The sequence below is a fragment of the Megalobrama amblycephala genome, linkage group LG18, assembly GCF_018812025.1.
Source record: "Megalobrama amblycephala isolate DHTTF-2021 linkage group LG18, ASM1881202v1, whole genome shotgun sequence".
NCBI classification, from domain to species: Eukaryota; Metazoa; Chordata; class Actinopteri; order Cypriniformes; family Xenocyprididae; genus Megalobrama; species Megalobrama amblycephala.
In genome coordinates this window covers 27,747,535-27,768,198 of record NC_063061.1, presented here as the reverse complement: position 1 = coordinate 27,768,198, position 20,664 = coordinate 27,747,535, and the positions used below count along the sequence as shown (strand labels likewise).

Genomic DNA, 20,664 nt, shown 5'->3' with positions numbered 1-20,664 from the left:
ATTCACACCTGAAAAGTAGAGGGCGCAGTTCAGACAAACAAGCCTTTCAGCTGTGCTGCCATTCTGGAATACAGAAGGATAGGATGCAGGAGAAGTAAATGAATACATTTATGCTCACATTTAGTCTAGAACTACAATAACCATCATGTTTACACAGCACACACAACGTCTTGGCACTTACTCACGATTTCTCTCAACATGGGGACAGGAGAGGTATCAGTCAATACATGGGAAAACAAAGTAACTTGCATTACATATTTGAAAAAGTAACTCCGATATTTTGTTGTAAATTTAAAAGTAATGCATTACTTTACTAGTTACTTGAAAAAACTAATCTGATTACATAACTCGCATTACTTGTAATGCATCACCACCAAGTAGGCGAATCTTGGCCAGAAAAAGCTGTAATGTGCATTGATAAAATGTTAAGATGTTGAATGTCAAAGACTACTTAACTAGCTAGCCATTACTGTTACACCGCTGACATTTTGGTGCTTTTACATGACGACACTACAGTCAAGTGGGAAATGAAAGTTGAGTGAATCCAGAGTTTTAAACTTCAATTTGTTTGACAAAGTCATGAATGGACGTCAACTTACACAACGCGATTACACCAGTTAGTCAGAATAATATGTTCTAAATCAGGGGTACTCAAGTTCAGAGGCCAAGAGGGCCGCATTTCAACCAAATGAAACGCGAAGGGCCACAAGTTATAACTTGGATCGTAAGACTTTTTAGGCCTACTTAAGACAATATTTGTAGTTTTACTGTTTATTTACTAAAAGTGCAGTTTATTATCTAGCTAAGTCTTAATAGTATGGTGTCCTTTTTAAAGTGTCACTTAACATGATAAATGGCATTTTAAAAAATGATTAATAGCCTGTTTTGCTGTATTCTTAATGTACAAATGCATAAAGAAAAACAAGAACTGATGAAAAGAAATCCTTATTCATTTGAAATGTCTGCATTGTTTTCACAAGAAATTAAAGGTCTGGCTGTTGTTCACTGGCTGATAAGAGTTTGTCCGTAAGACGAAAACATTGCACTTTTTTTTATAGTCTTTTTATACTCCATTGCACCTTTTTAACACTTTTTATAGCACCTATTTATACTCAGAGAATAAACGTTTTATTATTTATATTATTATTACCTTTTAATTTGGTAAGAATCCAAAAATCTTTTTTTTTCTTTTTTTTTTTAATGTTCAATCACAATCTCATGAATTATCTAACTATAACCAACGTTGTAAACATGATAAATAAGATATTCTCCGTAAGCTCAATGATGTGATGATAGATCTGTAATGGGAGCGCTGCTTGCTTTCTGTTTATAACACATTGACATTAAGAATAAAAGGTTTGTTTTTCATGATGCTCGGCAACTTACACACTGCAAAGTTTGAGGAATGTCAACTGCATTTCATCATGGAAAAATAAGGTTACTTTGTTTTTTACTTGCGCGCAGTCTCGAGCCTTTGATGGCGTTCACGAACACAAAGTGCTCGACACATGCGGACTAGAGAGATTCATGCTTGTCTAGTCTTTTTCGCTCAAATAGTTACAATAAAATGTCTTTGTACTTGTTTAAAATTAGAGTTGCTGGTATCTTTTAATCCCCTCAAACGAGCGCTCTTCAACACGGTCGGCTATTGTGTTTGTTGTTACTCTTGTTCTGTCTTATCCGTTTCTTTTCAGACTGAAACAACAGCCCGTTTCAGTGCTGACACCTTGTGGACAAACTAAATTAGTGCAAAAACTATTCAATGCGCGCGTGCAAAGTGCCTTCAGTTTATATTGTTCTTTGCGGTTAGAAAAACTGTGCTGCGCGTGTACACTATACGCGTTCTCTGCTGATGATTACAGCGTCACGCGCACTGTACGCCTACCCTAGTGTACGTGTAAAAAAACGAAGTAATATTCACGCTAATTTTGGATGCAAATTATAATAAAAATACATTTATATGTAGCATGATGCGGGCCACAAATTTAATGCTGACGGGCCGGATGCGGCCCGCGGGCCGCCTGTTGAGTACCCCTGTTCTAAATGAAACAACCCTGAGCATATGAATATTTGGACTTGCACGTCCCATTACTGTTAAAATCCGAGAGGCACTGGGCAGAACATTTTATTCTTGACCTTTATCAAACGAGAGCTGTTCAGCTAATCAGGACAGATGGCTTGCTGTAGTTTTTCACCGCACATCATGTTGGTGCTAAATGGATGTTAAAATGCCAAGACTATTTTTTTTTTTTTTCCCTTCTCCCAGCTTTACGAATGAGTTCAACCCATATTCCAGGTCAAATTGCAGTGCTGGTAAAAGCATTAGGCTTTTTTAGTTCAAGGCCAACTGTGTCACACTGTTTTAGGAAGTCAGATTTCTCTGATTCCCACTAACAAAGATTACGCATTCACTTTGAAAGCATGCGCAGCAATCAGCAGACGGCATGTGCAGATCTCTTTGCATATTCTTCTGAGCCTGTAAGCTTGGCATCACATTAGATAACAGTCTTGGTTGGTGGTAGGGTGGTGATATGGCTGTTCGTGGTTATGCAACCATATCCTCCCCCCCCTCAAGTGCTACAGGGCTCAATCTAACTTTGAGGTGCTCTGTGTGATACTGTGGGCCCCTAGGCTCTGGAGGGCCTTACCGGGAATCATTGATATTTGTGTTTTGAAATGTTGCGAAACCTCTGGCTATACTGAACGTGACATTTCTGGCAAATTAAAGACACTGTGATGAGCGTCATGAAAATTACAGAAAACATAGTCCTTTGTTATAGCTGTAATGTTTACAGGAAGTGACATAAATGTGCTCCAGAAATGTATTTTTTTTTTTTTAATTCTAAGCAAATTTCTCTCATCTTTGCTCTCTGAGCTCAAGAAGAGGTCAAATGCTTGTGGTGTTTTTACTGCAGTTGGATGCAATAGGAGTTTGAAATTGCCCCTTGTGGCTTTGATTTCAAATACTAGCCTCAGGTTCCTGTATTTTTTTTAAACAGAGAATAGAAATATACTGCAGTATACACACACACACACACACACACACATGCTTAATTTCAAAACCTAGTGGGCTGCCTATCTAGACAGCATTTTAAGAGACCATATGAAGGCTGTTCCCCCAAAAGTATACCTTCTTTTAGCCAGATTTGGCATGCATACTTCAGTTAAGTCAATCTCAGAATGCAATGCACCAAACTCACCTTCTGGAAAGTTTCTACTTTCAAGCCTAGAAGTCATAAATGTGCATGCAGGTGAAAAAAAAGTTGATGTGATGGGCATTTCTGTATCGCTTCAGCAAAAACTGATAGATGTTTTATCACTAATGTAACAAAATGAAAAGTAAACGATGCGCATTAGATGTATAATCGACGCTTATCTATCTTGTCTGCGTAGCCACAGAAATTGATAGGAAATGTAATTTTGTCCCACAAAACAGACTTCATAAACCAAATGACTAGCTTTTATAGTGAGCTTTACAGCTATTCTTCATTAACAAATCACAGAAACATCAGAATGACGTACATTCTCTTATGCTCTCCAAGGCATGGATTCATTTGATCAAAAATAGGATTGTGAAATATTATTACAATGTAAAATAACTGCTTTCTATTTTAAAATGTAATTTGTTCTTGTGATGATTTAAGCAGCAATTACTCCAGTTTTCAGTGTCGCATTATCAGCGTTGACAATTATCAACAATATTTTTTGTGGAAACCGTGATAAATTTTTTTCAGGATTCTTTGATGAATAGAAAGAACAAAGTTCAAAAGAACAGTCTTTACTGTTACCTTTGATCTATTTAATGATTCCTTGCTGAATAAAAGTATTCATTTCTTTCCAAAACAGCACATTCTGTGCGCTCATCTTGTAAATACGATCATTCCAACATAACTTGAACCAATAAATTGTCTCTTCTCCAAGACCATTGTCACTTCAACAATCAAACATGCACATCCTCCACGACAATTGAATGCAGATCGCTTGATATTGTAAAACAGTCAATTGTTCTAAGATTCATTCTCTTAATAAGAGCTTTTGTTATAAAGTCATCAATTTTGCAGGTGTTTTGATGCGACATTTCCTCAGCGAGGGGTTTCTAAACTGATAGAGATGCACCACCTCCTCCTTTCTGTAAATTATATCAAGACTGCATCATTATTTTCCATCTGTCTCATTCCTCTGGGCTTTGTTCAGATAAATGCCACAACCAGACATTCATAACAGAAACAAACAGAAAATCAAAAGGCAAGGGAAGCGTTTTGTTTTACTTTTCTGTACCGTAAGACTCATCAATTTTTATGTACCTTCTTAGTCTAGGTGCATTATCTTCTCTCTCTCTCTCCCTCTCTCTCTCTCCTTCCCTGAGTGACTTTGTGTGACTTTGAATCAATGACCTCCCTGTTTACCTCTGCACCACTTTCTCCTCCCCAAAAAAATCAATGCAGATGAAAAATGAGCAAAGATTCCCGGTGCTGTCTTTTCCCCGTGCACGGGTGGGGGTCCCAGAGGGAGGTGGTGGCCCTGCTGTTTAGTAATTCAGGGTTTAGACGGGCGAAGAGTAGAAGAAGCTATAATGCCCTGGCGGGGGAGTGCTAATTGGGACATTGAGTCTGAGCAGACAGGAGGCGACACCGACTGTGTTACTGGCCAGGCTGTCGGGTTAATTTAGCCATCAGAGAAGTTAGCGTTGCAGGACTATCTGGGGATCTCGACATGCCTCCCTCAGCAGGATTCAAACTAAGTGACTGTAACTTTAAACCACTGTATAACTCAATATTTGAAATATTGATAGAAGATGGGTCATATTCCAAACCTGTTGCATACATTTTTCCCAAAAGTCCAAGTTTCCTGCACTAAAACAGTCATGAACAGTGCCGGTGGTAAAGCATTACAAGACAATTAACGCGAGTTAAGTAATCAGATTACTTTTTTTTTTAAGTAACTAGAAAAGTAACGCATTGCTTTTAAATTTACAACAAAATATTTGAGTTACTTTTGTGTGTGCTGTGTAAACATGATGATTATTCTAGACTAGCTCTCCACTAAATGTGAGCATGTTTTACTCATTAAATTCTACTCCTGAGTCCTATTCTTCTGTATTTCAGAATGGCAGCACAGAGGAAAGGCTTGTTTGAGCAGTGCCCTCTATTGTACAGGAGTGAATTTGCATTTCCTTCAGCCTGAAGCTTATTTATTTCAATTTAGGTGTAAAAAGACCTTTACATTTGCCAAAAATAGAACTTTTTTGTTGTTATTAAAATAAACTGACAGCAACAGAGATGAGAAAAAGTAATACAAAAGTAACATAAAGCATTACTTTCAATAAAAAAGCAACTAAGTAACGCAATTAGCTATAGTAACGCAATATTGTGATGCATTACTTTTAAAAGTAACTTTCCCCAACACTGGCCATGATTCGTGTCAGAACTGCCCAAATTATAAGTTTCTAATTAGTGAAAAAAAAAAAGGTTAAAATCTTTAGCTACAGTATATGGGCTACATTACATTATTTTAAAATGTAATTTATTCCTGTGATGCAAAGCTGAGTTTTCAGCATCATTACTCCAGTCTTCAGTCAGTGTCACATGATCCTTCAGAAATCTTTGCTGATTTTTTCAGGATGAATAGAAAGTTCATAAAAAACAGCATTTAATGTAAAAAAAAGAATAGAACAACTGTCACTTTTGAACAATTTAGTGCATCCTTGCTGAATAAAAGCATTCATTTCTTTAAAAAAAAAATCTTAATGACCCCAAACTTTTGAATGGAAGATTATAATGAAGATTTTTAATATAAAAGTGCCTAAGTGTCACCAAATAGAGGATTCGTTTTCAGGACATATCCATCTATATAATGTTTATTGTAATTTATTGCTTGATAAATTAAAGTCATGCATTATAGAACAGTATAAAATTAATTCGAAAATCTTTTATGTACTTGAACAAGTATTAAATCATGTATTACGCAAGCTTGTAACCTACTTTTCAATACAAAAAAAAGAGAGAGAGAGAGAGAGAGAGAGAGAGAGAGAGAGATTTAGTGGCCTCAAAACAGCAAGCGTGGTCCCTCTGAGAAGTTTTGAAGTGCATTTTTCCATCAGTCAGTGTCCACTCAATACTCTTGGAGTGGAATGTACAATGATAGTAACAGGACCTACAGGTGTGACATGGAGCACAGAGAGAAGATTCACAGGCTTTTACCACCCGGTCAATTCACAACAGGATTACTTTTACTAGTGGTTATTTCTTCAAAACATTTTATAGACGGTAAAAGACACTCGGAAATTTTAGCAGTGTAGACCATTAAAAAGTCTCAAATGACTGATGTAGCCAAATGAAGTTAAAGTGAAATCAGTAAAATCAATTAAAATCAAATCACAGGGATTTTATCTGATCTTCAGAGGATTTTTATGAATGCTTTAATGAAATATATATATATTATATATATATATATATATATATATATAGAGAGAGAGAGAGAGAGAGAGAGAGAGTTTGTGTGTGTGTGTGTATATATATATATATATATATATATACAGTACAGTCCAAAAGTTTGGAACCACTAAGATTTTTTATGTTTTTAAAAGAAGTTTCGTCTGCTCACCAAGGCTACATTTATTTAATTAAAAATACAGTAAAAAACAGTAATATTGTGAAATATTATTACAATTTAAAATAACTTTGTACTATTTAAATATATTTGACAAAGTAATTTATTCCTGTGATGCAAAGCTGAATTTTGAGCATCGTTACTCCAGTCTTCAGTGTCACATGATCCTTCAGAAATCATTCTAATATGCTGATTTGCTGCTCAATAAACATTTATGATTATTTTCAATGTTGAAAACAGTTGTGTACTTTTTTTTTTCAGGATTCCTTGATGAATAGAAAGTTCAAAAGAACAGCATTTATCTGAAATACAAAGCTTCTGTAGCATTATACACTACCGTTCAAAAGTTTGGGGTCAGTAAGAATTTTTATTTTTATTTTTTTTGAAAAGAAATTAAAGAAATGAATACTTTTATTCAGCAAGGATGCATTAAATCAATCAAACGTGGCAGTAAAGACATTTATAATGTTACAAAAGATTAGATTTCAGATAAACACTGTTCTTTTGAACTTTCTATTCATCAAATAATCCTGAAAAAAAATATTGTACACAAATATTTTGTACAATTGTACACATTAAATGTTTCTTGAGCAGCAGATCAGCATATTAGAATGATTTCTGAAGGATCATGTGACACTGAAGACTGGAGTAACGATGCTGAAAATTCAGCTTTGCCATCACAGGAATAAATTACTTTGTCAAATATATTCAAATAGAAAACAGTTATTTTAAATTGTAATAATATTTCACAATATTACTGTTTTTACTGTATTTTTAATTAAATAAACGTAGCCTTGGTGAGCAGACGAAACTTCTTTTAAAAACATTAAAAATCTTAGTGTTTCCAAACTTTTGGACTGTACTGTATATATAGTTTGTGTGTATGTGTATTTATACATTATAATTACTTGTTTATATTAAAATTTTATAATAAAAAAGTATAAACTATAAAAAAATAACCAAAATGACAATCATTTAAACAGTTTTTGCTACTGTAGCTTTAAATCCTCTGTCTGTTGCTGACCTCCTGTTAATGTTTTTAATGTTAGAGTATGTCTAACTAGTACAATATTTTGTTCAAATGACCAAAACAAATAGCTTTCCAAAATTTGCATTTAAGTTATGATGCTCATGATGAGTACATTCAAAGCTAATTTATTCAAAGTAACACTGTAGATTTCCTCACATAGATTATATAAAAATGATAATTATGCTTAGAGTTTATTTACTTGAGTTTTCAGTGTGTACTTACAAAGGATATGAAAGAGTGATTACGAACCTGCGGCAGCAGCCAAACCAACAGAGGTTTTGCGGGAAACGTTGTCCATAAATCATGAGTGCTCTGCGATAACACACTGCAAAGAGGAAACATCAATAACTATAATTGTTTTCCCACATAATAAATAATAAATGAGTTTTTAATTGAATGATGTGTTGCAAGCACAAGTTCCTATGTACATGTGACTTGATCGTGAATTTTGCATTACTGTCCGTTCTGCACTACTGCAGCAAAACATTAACGAGATGCTTCATTTTGATCTTTTGTACATAAAATAATCCACATCATCCCTGTGGATGTCTATAATAAATCACATGAATACAGCCCTCTGGGACTTTCTCTGGGATGGCCTCAATGTGATCTACATCTCTCTCAGCACACGCTGTCTGATGCTACCTGATTGGTTCACGCTTGAATAGCTGGATGGTAACAGGGCTTGTGTGGGTGTGTGAGAAGGGGAGGGGTATAATAAAACATTTCCTACACACCTTTAGACCACACTCACCTCATGTAAAGACAAAAGATTGGTTTAGTAGTGACACTAAAAGCCCGCTGGCCTCTCCAAGAGCATTTTAATCAGGTCTTGTTTTGTATTTTTAATCTTCCATTTCACTGGCCGTGGCCGTATTTCTCTCGTTTAAACCATTACTTCAAATGCCAGTCTAAACTGTAAGGGCATTCTGTATGTTACCGTTGCACGAAATCATGACTATTGCTTCTGCTATAAATAACCACAGATGCAAAACAACACACACCCCAGAGGGCTTTCTGTGTGTCTGTGGATTGGATGGTCTGTTTTGGTGTGAAAGGTGATGTAATATAGGTTGGGTGTGAGCGATCAATCTGAGAGCTGGTATATGGGCAGGTTTATCTGTTTGTGTAACAGGCAACTGGTGATTTACTGTAATCATCAGACATGATAACACCTCGTAAATGCCCACACAGACTGGAATAGAGCCCACCGGTCCAGTTCAGGAAGTAAGAATCCCATTCAATTTCCCCATAGAGAAATTGATTTGTATAAACCTTTCAAGACAGACCTACAACAGCTCACAAATAAGTCACTTTCAAACCAAGCAGCTTTCTCTTTTGGTCAAAGCTACGAATGCATGTGACCAGCTTTAATCTGTTGCGAAATCTAAATGGAGAAATCTTTCGCCCTCATGCTAATTTTTTCCTATTGAAATGATTGGATTGAAGGGGACCTATTATGCCTCTTTTCACAAGATGTAATATAATTCTCTGGTGTCCCCAGAATGTGTCTGTGAAGTTTCAGCTCAAAATACCCCACAGATCATTTATTACAGCTTGTCAAATTTGCCCCTATTTGGGTGTGAGCAAAAACATGTCATTGTTGTGTGTGTCCCTTTAAATGCAAATGAGCTGCTGCTCCCGGCCCCCTTTCCAGAAGAGGGTGGAGCTTTAACAGCTCGCGCTTCGGTTGCTCAACAACAACAAAGCTGGAGAATCTCACGCAGCCAAAATGAGGATTGTCAGTAACGGTGTTCAGCCTTACATTGTTCAAACCGGAGTCGGACACTGATGGAGAGACTAGAATGGAACTGGATGTTTCTGAATTGTTAGTGGATAAATGTATGTAGTTGCTGTGAAGTTGATTCAACTTATCAACTAGCATGTGCCATCATGTTAATCTTTTGTGCAAATCCAGCGTTGAATTGACCCTCGTTTGAAGCAGTCCGGCTTAAAATGACATCACATTAGTATAAGCCATAAGTAAGACCCTGATACATTTCTGTCAAACATAACTTTTGTTTGTGCTAGCATAAAGTAGTAGAGCGTATGGAGTCTAAGGAAAGCACACAGAAAGTGAAGCTGCCTGAACCGAAGAAACACATTGCATTACTTAAAAATTCTTACATTTTCTTCATCTGCAGGTTTGCCTCGCTTGCAAAAACAAAATGCCGGTGTTGTGGGTGGAAACGTACAGATTAAGGGGCAGTAATATTATAATAAGACCCCCTTCCTACGTCAATAGGGGAGCAAAATCTGAGTAGCTTCTTTTTTCACATGCTTAAAAGTTACTGAGTTGTCCTTTTTCATGTTTTCTAGGTTGGTAGATGCAACGGGGACCCGATTATAGCACTTAAACATGGAAAAATTCAGATTTTCATGATATGTCCCCTTTTAAGACAGTCACTTGTTTTGATCCTGAATGAACCAGTGTATTGAATGAATATGTTAAGCAAATGATTCATTCTCTTTAAAAAACAAAAACAAAAAACAAAAAAAAAACACTTGTCGCCACCTACTGTAACCTACGGAGCCCCTAAAGGGACCTTTGCAAAAATAAAAAAAAATGACGGAGTTTCGCGTGCTCACAAGATACTTTCGCGTGCTCACGAGATACTTTAGCGTGCGCACGAGATACTTTCGCGTGCTCACGAGAAACTTTCGCGTGCGCACGAGATACATGAGATACTTTCGCGTGCGCAGGAGAAATGTATTGCGTGCGCACGAGATACTTTCGCGTGCGCACGAGAAACTTATGTGTGCGCACGCGTTACAATTTCCGGTTTGTGTATACTATAACCTACTTCATTTGTGCGTCACTGCCTATGAAGAATGTCCAGAGTATGGATGCACATAAACTAATAAAGATCATGAAAATTAAAGAGAAAATAAGAGTGGATGCACATGAACTAATACAGCTGTAATTGCTCAAAATCTGGCTTTCTTAGACCAGATCGTCTAGGATGAATCCAGCTAATTATTCGTTTTAATTAAACACGTGCCTTCCTTATATCTAAAGTGCTTTATGTCAATGGCTCTGCTCGCAATAAGCGCTGTTTGTATTGAATGGAGAAAATAAGCATGTCTCTGCCACCTGTAAGGATGCGTTAAATCCGACAAAGTGGCAGGCCCGGTACTAGGCTTGCTGGACTGGGGGGGCAATCACAAATTTTGGGGGCAGCATTTTCTAGGCTAATATTCATAGCTAACTCATCAAGTATCGTCTTGTGGCTAACAAATTATAGGCTATAGCCTAATTTGTACTGGCTATGTAGGCCATGTGAATTATTTATGGACATAATAAGGGGCGGAGCCAGACATTGTAAACATTCGGGGCTTAACCGAAATCTATATTTGTCCAATGACATTTTAATTTACTGACATGAAAGGAGCGTTTTTTGTAGTATTCTTGGTTAAAGTTCATAAAATGTACATTATATACCATCATCTAGGGGGGTCCGGGGCATGCCCCCCCCGGTAAGAAATTTTTGTGTATTTTAAGGTTAAATGCATCAGTCTGGTGCACTTTGGAAGCTCAAAACTGAGAGCTTCAACCCATGTACAGAGTGCAAATGGAACAAAGAAACAGCATTGACTTGTACCTGGTCATGAAAGAGGGCTCAAACATCTTTTTAGTTGTGATATAGAGTCTCAGTCTACATTATATTTTCGGATGCACACTTCTCTTTAAAACACGCAGCACAGAAACCTCAAACCTGAAAGATTCAGGGATTTTGGAAAAACATTTGGGGTTCCAGCCCCCTTAGCCCACCCCTAGCGCCGCCCCTGGATATAATGTTCAAATTATTCATTGTTAACGAAATTACTGAGGAAATGTTCGCTGACAGCTATCTCAGCATGCAGAAAATATGTTCGGCTGATGCAGATGTGATCCTCATTGTGATATTTTTTTAGGCTACTTGCTTAAAGATTAGGTGTACACTTGTTTTCGACGTGTTTTCTGATTAATGTTCGTTACTTCCCAGTTCGCATGTTTTTGGATTTTAAGTCCATTTTTGTGAGATTAAATATCATTATAAGCATAATATTCCCTTTTTTTTTCTGTGATTAAAGTGGCCGATCCTTATTCAATAGATAAGACGTTTTTAATGTTTATGTAGGCTTATTAATTTTTATTGTTGGCTGCACATTTTTGGGGGGGCACAAGGAAATTCTGGGGGGGCAATGCCCCCCCTAGCCCCCCCTAGACCCGGCCCTGCAAAGTGGTTTAATAAAGGGCCGTTTGATCTTGTGAAATATGAAATTTTAGTACGCCTACATTTTACAGTTCCAGTACTTTTACATGGGAAAATATAAATATGGCCTACTGCCCTAACGAAATATAAAGGTTCATCATTTTTACTGTACCAATGTTTTTTTCATGAACCATTAAACGTGGCTGCCCTACGAAAGCCACATTTCAGCAAATAGATCGTTATTAATTTATGCACATCCATACTCGCATTTTCTGCATATTTTTGATGGATCTTTAATAATTAATGCGTGTCCATACTATTTTCTTCTTTAATAATTATCTATTTGCTCAAAATTATAAAGAAGAAGATAGTATGGATGCGCATGAATTATTAAAGATCTATTTGCTCAAAATTATGCAGAAAATGCTAGAATGGATATGCATACATTAATAAAAATATATTTGCTCAAAATTGAAAATGCGAGTAGCCTATGAATGAATTAATAATGATCTATTTGCTCAAAATTATGAAGAAAATGCGACTATGGATGTGCATAAATTAATAACGATCTATTTGCTCAAAATTATGCAAAAAATGCGAGTATGCATGAATAGGCTAAATAAAGATCTATTTGCTCAAAATTATAAAGAAGAAGATGGTATGAACGCGCATGAATTATTAACGATCTATTTGCTCAAAAATATGCAGAAAATGCGAGTATGGATATGCATACACTAATAAAGATCTATTTGCTCAAAATTATAAAGAAAATGCGAGTATGGATGAATTAATAAAGATCTATTTGCTCAAAATTATAAAGAAGAAGATGGTATGGACGCGCATGAATTATTAACGATCTATTTGCTCAAAAATATGCAGAAAATGCGAGTATGGATATGCATACACTAATAAAGATCTATTTGCTCAAAATTATAAAGAATGCGAGTATGGATGAATTAATAAAGATCTATTTGCTCAAAATTATAAAGAAAATGCGAGTATGAATTAATAAAGATATATTTGCTCAAATTATGCAGAAAATGCGAGTATGGATGTGCATAAATTAATAACGATCTATTTGCTGAAATGTGGCTTTCGTAGGGCAGTTTATATCACGGCCTTAAGTCTGTCTGCTTTAAAGCATTCTCTGTGACGGCCATGATATGAATAGTTGTGTGCATTGTTCTTTTTGCCAAGTTAAAAAAATAAATAAATAAATAAGGCTGATACAGTAAAAAGTGCTCAAAATGTGGCTTTCGATAGGGAAGTGCGTCATTTTTCAAGGACTTATGTCCATTTGTGGCATCCAAGAATCGCGCTGGGAAATGGGCTCAGTGTGCACTGTCATAATGCCACGTTTAATGGTTCATGAAAAAAACATTGGTACAGTAAAAATGATGAAACTTTGTATTTCGTTAGGGCAGTAGGCCATATTTATATTTTCCCATGTGAAAGTACTGGAACTGTAAAATGTAGGCGTACTAAAATTTCATATTTCACAAGATCAAACGGCCCTTTATTAAACCACTTTGTCGGATTTAAGGCATCCTTACAGGTGGCAGAGACATGGTTATTTTCTCCATTCAATTCTAACAGCGCTTATTGCGAGCAGAGCCATTGACATAAAGCACTTTAGATATAAGGAAGGCACGTGTTTAATTAAAACGAATAATTAGCTGGATTCATCCTAGACGATCTGGTCTAAGAAAGCCAGATTTTCAGCAAATACAGCTGTATTAGTTCATGTGCATCCACTCTCATTTTCTCTTTAATTTTCATGATCTTTATTAGTTTATGTGCATTCATACTCTGGCATTCTTCATAGGCAGTGACGCGCAAATGAAGTAGATTATAGTATACACAAACCGGAAATTGTAACGCGTGCGCACGCACACGAAAGTATCTCGCGCACGCGAAAGTTTCTCGTGAGCACGCGAAAGTATCTCGTGCGCACGCGAAAGTATCTCGTGAGCACGCGAAACTCCGTCATTTTTTTATTTTTGCAAAGGTCCCTTTAGGGGCTCCGTAGTAACCTGCAGAAAGTCACAGAATATAGTATTGTCCAAATAATGTCCTGTAGTTTCAGATTCAAGTATTTCCTTTGCAATGCTTCAGCAATTAGTAGTTCATTTCCTCATAATCTCTTTTGTCTTTTCCATCTTTTCCTTCTGTCATGTTTTTGAAGAAAATAAATGGTAAAATGTTACTGGAACAAAGACTGCTATAAAAAGTGAACAGTCACTAATGCTTTCAGCCACACAGAAACATAAACAGAATAGATTCAGAAAATTATGCACACCTATATATATATATATATATATATATATATATATATATATATATATATATATATATATATACACACTCTAAAAATGCTGGGTTAAAAACAACCCAAGTTGTGTTGAAAATGGACAAACCCAGCGGTTGGGTTAAATGTTTGCCCAACCTGCTGGGTAATTTTATTTAAACCAACTATTGTTTAAAAATTAGTTGGGACCCAAAATAGTTGGGAAATTAAAAACCAGATGCAATTAGAGGCAACAATAATAGACAAAAGGTGAATGTTTATTAATAAGCTTTAATATTTTATTCATATAAATATAATAGTTTAATAGTTTATTAATATAAATTTATTAATAAGCAATTTAATAAATGTTTATTGTTTAATAATTATTCATTGAACATTAATAAATGTTCATTTCCAACATACTTTGGGTTAATTTTAATGAATTTTTAATTTTTAAACAGTAGTTGAGTTAAATAAAACTACCCAGCAGGTTGGGCAAACATTTAACCCTACCACTGGGTTAAAACAACCCAATTGCTGGGTTTGTCCATTTTCAACCCAACTAGCATTTTTTAGAGTGTGTATATATATATATATATATATATATATATATATATATATATATGTATATATATATATATATATATATATATATATATATATATATATATATATATATATATATATATATATATGTATATATATATTCTGTTCTGTTCTGTATGCACAAGCACACAGAAGAAAACTCATCCAACCCATCTAAACAGAACAAGACTCTATAAATCCAGTAATGTTATGTACCCCACAAATTCCTTAAGCCCTCTTATCTTCCGTATATGGCTCTTGATCTTCTGTAATGCTGAATTAAGAAGAATATTATTACCGTACTCTCTAAATGACCCCTGTTTTCTGGAGACGCTTTGAAACTTCTGGCTAGTTAAAGCAATAAGGCGGAGAGAAGCAGAAATATGAATGCGTGTGGCCTTTTTGTAAGTGTGTGTGTGTGTTAGGAAAAGCCTGAGCCTCATTTGAATTTTTATTGCACAGTAGCTCATCAGGAGAAAAGCCCAGTAGAACAAAGGTGATTTCCAGCTTATTTATAATAAGAAGCGCTACTACCTGACTCATTATCTTCCTGCTTAAACTTCTCACCCACAATGCATGGCATAATGTACACTGTAAGCTCCAATGGTATCCTCCTGTATTCTCAGTCACGATTTTGTTCTAAATGCATGCAAAAGGCCCCATGTCAATTTAGTTTGCTGGTGGGCTTGGATAGAGGGCGCTGTTTTTCCACTTGCCTTTTCTATGGTTGTAGTGGAGAAAGCAGCAAGGCTATGTTCGGAATAGAATTTACTATTTTTACAGTATTTATACCATGCACAGTTATGCAAATTCTACAACATTTTCTACAACTAAGCAACTTGAGCACATTGCATAAAATACCATATCCACAATGCAAAGCAGTAATATCAGCTGTTGTATAACATGTGCTGCATCCGAATATGTGTACTTCCATACTATATAGAAGGCAAAAAACCATATGCCACCAGAGAAGTATGTCTGAATTCATAGTATTCATAAAACACTGGGAGAAAAGTACCTGGATGACCTACTACTTCCAGCGAGATTCTGAAGTGCACATTCAATAGACACTTTACTGTTTCATGAGGTCACAGGAGAGGATTTATGGATGCCAGTGAAGCGACGCAACTGATGCCGTAGGTTACATGACAGTGACAACATGGCGGATACAGTACATCCGGATTACATTCATTCATACTTTTTACCGGTCGCATAAATTTCAAACCATACCAGTATGTGATTTTGGACGTAGAGTTCTTTGATTCATTATTTGATCGGACTACCAAGAGCATTTTAACAAATTTGGAAATGCAAATTACCTGCAATTATTCACAAAGTTTGCTTTACAAATCATGCAGCTTAGTCAGTAGTGACAACACTACTGTTCATCCATTTTCATTACGTTTTACTATGGTTCCAAAACTACTTAAAGAAAATAATAGGCAGTGTATACTGCACAGTATATGCATACTGTGAGCAATATGCTAGTAATCCATTCTGAACAAAGACTGCAATTCCCAAGGCAATTTTAATGAGACTATCATAACAAGGAGTCATTTTGCGAGAGATTATGAGAGTAGATAACATTGCAGAAAGACGAATTAGAAGAAGTAGGAGTTCACTAATCCTCTCAGGTTTATGAAAAGTAAATAGTCCTAAATAAAAGGTCTTTGTTTTTCTGACACACACGCTCAAGGCAAAAAGGCAGACCAGAATTTGAGGGGCCAGATATTTGGAAATGTCTTTTTCCTTTTTCTTATCATTACTTTTAAACTGTTTTGAGAGTTTAGCAACTCCCTGAATGGATTACAGCAACAGAAAATGTGATTTGGTTTGTAAACAATAAAATTATTTTGGCTTGGACTTTCTGGATATGATATATTATTGATTTATGTTAAGCTCCATCAATAGTATGTGTCTTGATTAACAGTTTAGTCGTACATCTACTTGTAAAATCCAGCAAAAAATGCTTTGACTGAAATATACAGGATTTCAAAACATAAATATTTTGCTCAATACATTTACATTTTTACTGTAAGTGCATGATAGATGCTGTTGATCAAGCTTAACTTGTATTTAATATGCAATAGTCTTTTTAACTTTGATTTTAGTCAGTCTTTTGAGATGTGCCAAATCAATAGTTTCTACTTTTATTTAATAAAGTCTCCTTGTTATAGTAATTAATTACCAGATGTAAGGGATAAAACAGGGATCTGTTTGGGAGCCTGTAAAAGATTGCTTTTAATTCTCAAGGGGCCTGTTGAGACGATTGCTTGGCCTTTCGTTTTATCTCACATGTCACTTTAGATAGCTTAGCTGACATCCATCAGGAGACATACTGAGGGAAGAGAAGAGAAAAGGTGAGAGAAGAAGAAAAACAGATAGACAAAAAAGGTAGAAGGAGATAGACAGAGGCAGAAGCAGAAATCAGAAGATAGTGAGAGCTGCTTGCTGAAAACGAACCAAGAAAACAATTAATCGCTGAAACGGCACACAAGCATTCAGTTTTCAGAAATTAGAGATTGTGGTCTTTTATAAAACAAAACTTGATTTCCCTTTTTTAAAAGAAAATAAATACTGTACATGTATGCATAGTCAGATAAAATACAAAGTACCACACTTTACTATAATAAAATGCCATATTTGTTGCATATGCAGTCAAATTTAAAAAATATTTTTTTGTTTATCATTACATTTTTCCCACAGATTTGCGCTAGTAATATCATTAAAATCTTTTTCAATGACTTTTCAATATGCAAATGGAAATGGGTAACACTTTACAATAAAGGTTCCATTTGTTAACATTAGCTAACTGCATTAATTAACATGAACTATAATAACATATACTTCTAAAGCAATTATTAATGTTAATTTTAACATTTACTACTGCATCATTACAATCAAGAGTTGTATCTGTTAATATTATTTAATAGAGCCTAGCTGACATGAACTAACAATGAACAGAAATACTGCAACAAATGCACTCAACGCGCCACAAGCTAGTGATGCCTGGTGGTTAAAACAGTGTAAATTCAACAAATTCAATGTTTTATTGAAATGGTCATCTATTAACTGTATATTTACTAGTTACTTGAAAACGTAATCTGATTACGTAACTCAAGTTGCTTACCCCAACACTGCTGGTCTACACTTTCCTTGTTTAAACAGTTAGAAGATTAAGAAAATGACAAAGCATGTTCAGATAAAAACACCTCTTCAGGTGGAGGTGGTTTATAGGAGCCTCTTTTTACCCTTTTCTGACAAACTCGGCCTGGTAAGTTAGCGTGTGATTAGCTGGAATGGCTGAATTGGATTGAATTTCAATTACTGCATGTCTGGTCACGTCTGAGAGAGTCACAGCTGGGTGAGGGGAGCGGCCCTCTTGTTTAATATCACAGGAGGAGCACGGCTCTGATATACTGGAGAAAGAACTTCAGATGTTTGGGACAGCCGTTTCACTGCAATTGTTGAGCAGTTGAATGGATTTTCCACACAAAAGACTTGGACAAATTTATGAAAGGAGGATGTGTAAATGTGTCTACAGTGCTGGAGCCACTAGCTAAACATTAGCCTGACGTGGTCATACACAATTCTAGTCAGAATATGAGTCTGATACTGCTCCATTGGGCTTTGATTATGGGGGCGTATTTCAACCGATCCAGGAAAGACCTCAATTGGATAGACCTACAACCAATCAGAGCTACAGAGTAAGTGACGTATGTTGAGCGACGCATAGTTGTCAACAGAACTCTTAGCGACCATCGGGGCCAGCTGATAAATCAAACTTTTGCCGAATCCCGTAGGAAGGACGGCAAAGACATCTTTCCCATCGACAAATGCCTTGATCGCGGTCCTCTGTTCCTCTTTTAAAATTAATGCGCTGTCGATATCTTCTATAACGGACGCGATGGCGGAATCTACACATCTCAATTCTTCAACAGCCATCATTGTTGTAAACTAATTGACCTTTCGCAAAGACTCGCCCCCCTTAGTTACTGTTGCTTTGTCCGACAAGCCGTGGCGCTATCACGCCACACAGAGTGGAAAATACATCGCGGAGCAAAGAGGAAACTGACAACACATCGACAGACGAGACAGAGCAGGTAACTTATGATATTAAACAAAGTCCCAGCTTTCAAACTGTGTAGTTATTAAAAAAATTCAAACCATAAAAACCGTTTTGTGGCTCTTTAATGTGTTGTGACCATGATCGTGACAGATTGCTGTAGCGCCTCAGCTCAAGAGGCTCGTTAACCGATCATCTCTTTCTACTAGTCCATTTATAGCATCAAATAAACATGAATGAACATGAGAATGAATGTTGTTTCAAACGCGGAAAGACGTCAATATGCAAAATTTTTCAAGTTTAACTCCACCGATGTTAATCTTCTAACTCCTGACTGCTTTGTCGGAAAAAATGGCGGATGCGGCGTTCTGATTGGTTAGATCGCTTGTCAATCAAACTCCCCAAGCGCTCTTTAATGACGTGGGTGGTTACGTAACCGCAGATAGCCTGTCCATCATCGATTAAAGCCCGCCCTGGCAATTTGATTGGCTCGGCCTTCTGGGAGCCGAGCATTAATACTCCACAATGGATCGAGTCCAGACCGAACTTCCCGTCCAAAAAATGTTGTGGGCGGGGTTCGGGCTGGCACCCAGGCTAGCTAAACATAGCAGCGCTATTAAACTTGCTACATTTTTCAGTAGTGTCAATAAATAGTGTAGCTTATCCATTAACAGGCTATTTTGTTTCTAATAAATGTGTAGCATGCAAAATACTGTACTGCGCATGCAGTTGTAGCTAGCTAATCAGGAAGAGTTATTTATATCCCCAGTAACATTTTTACACCACTTAAACATGGTAAAATCACAGTAACACACTGCCTCTCATTGCTTATTTGTATTTATATTTTTTTTGTAATTATTTCTAATTAATATAGCTTATTGTAAATAGCTAATGCAGTTAGCTACTTTGTTAGTAAATCGCTATACGCTACGCTATGAGATAACGATTACTTTACTGTTGTTGTACTGCTTTAAATTCTGAAATTATTTGAAGTAGCTTCCCAATGGTGTAAAACCATGTGCACATACACACGTTTTAGTGGTATGTTGGATTATTCACGTGTGCGCACGTGAGTGTCTCATGTGACTATTATGAGGATTAGCTGAACTATAAGACCTGAGCAACACACCAGTTGCATAAACATAGCCTCTAATGGTGCCAAGTTAATACTGTGTCTTAAGAACTAGTCTGACCAGCTAGCAGTTAGTTAGGGGCTAATCACTCTTACTTTTCATATTCAAATTAGACCAATCTACCTTTTCATGAATCTGACTTTAAAAAGTAATGACCAGTCTTGAAGAAAAAAAAATACATGACTAACTAATCAACTACGAGTCTAAACATTTTATGCAACCGGCACCTGGTGTGTAGTTGCTTTCGCTCACGGTCTCCCTGAGATTCTAAACATGGTGCTGATTTTGACACCTTCTGTAGCACACACACACTACAACATACACAAAGATTATCAGTCAATCAACACATTTCCCAAGTGGGCTCTTCTAATCATCAGCAGACCACTTAAGGATCCACAGCTATCAAATACGCCAGTATAGAGTGTTAGTTAAAACAGTGTCTGAGTGTGGAGGATGAGAGGTTGTAGGCGTTTCTGGAGTGAGTCTGATTGGGACGGATCCCTTCTCTTGAGCGCCTGGTCATCAGAAACTACAAGGGAAGCTCTTCTGGGTTTTAATTTGTGTAATAATTTAATTATTTCCAGGTGTTGGAAAGCATGACTTACTATTTACATAAAACTGGTAATATTAAATGCTATATATTTTATAATTGAAAGTTACAGTCTAATATGCTTACCATTTTTATTCAACTTTTGTAATGAGCCTGGCAGACAGTAAAACAGAGAAAAAATCTTTAAGAGGGACTTGAGCCATATTTA

The 20,664-nt window shown here is 36.2% G+C and overlaps 1 protein-coding gene across 1 annotated transcript in view; it reads left to right on the top strand.

The window, feature by feature from the left end:
* Positions 1-20,664, top strand: part of LOC125252572 (potassium/sodium hyperpolarization-activated cyclic nucleotide-gated channel 1) — a 134,405-nt gene that overhangs the window by 67,753 nt on the left and 45,988 nt on the right. The window lies entirely within an intron of this gene.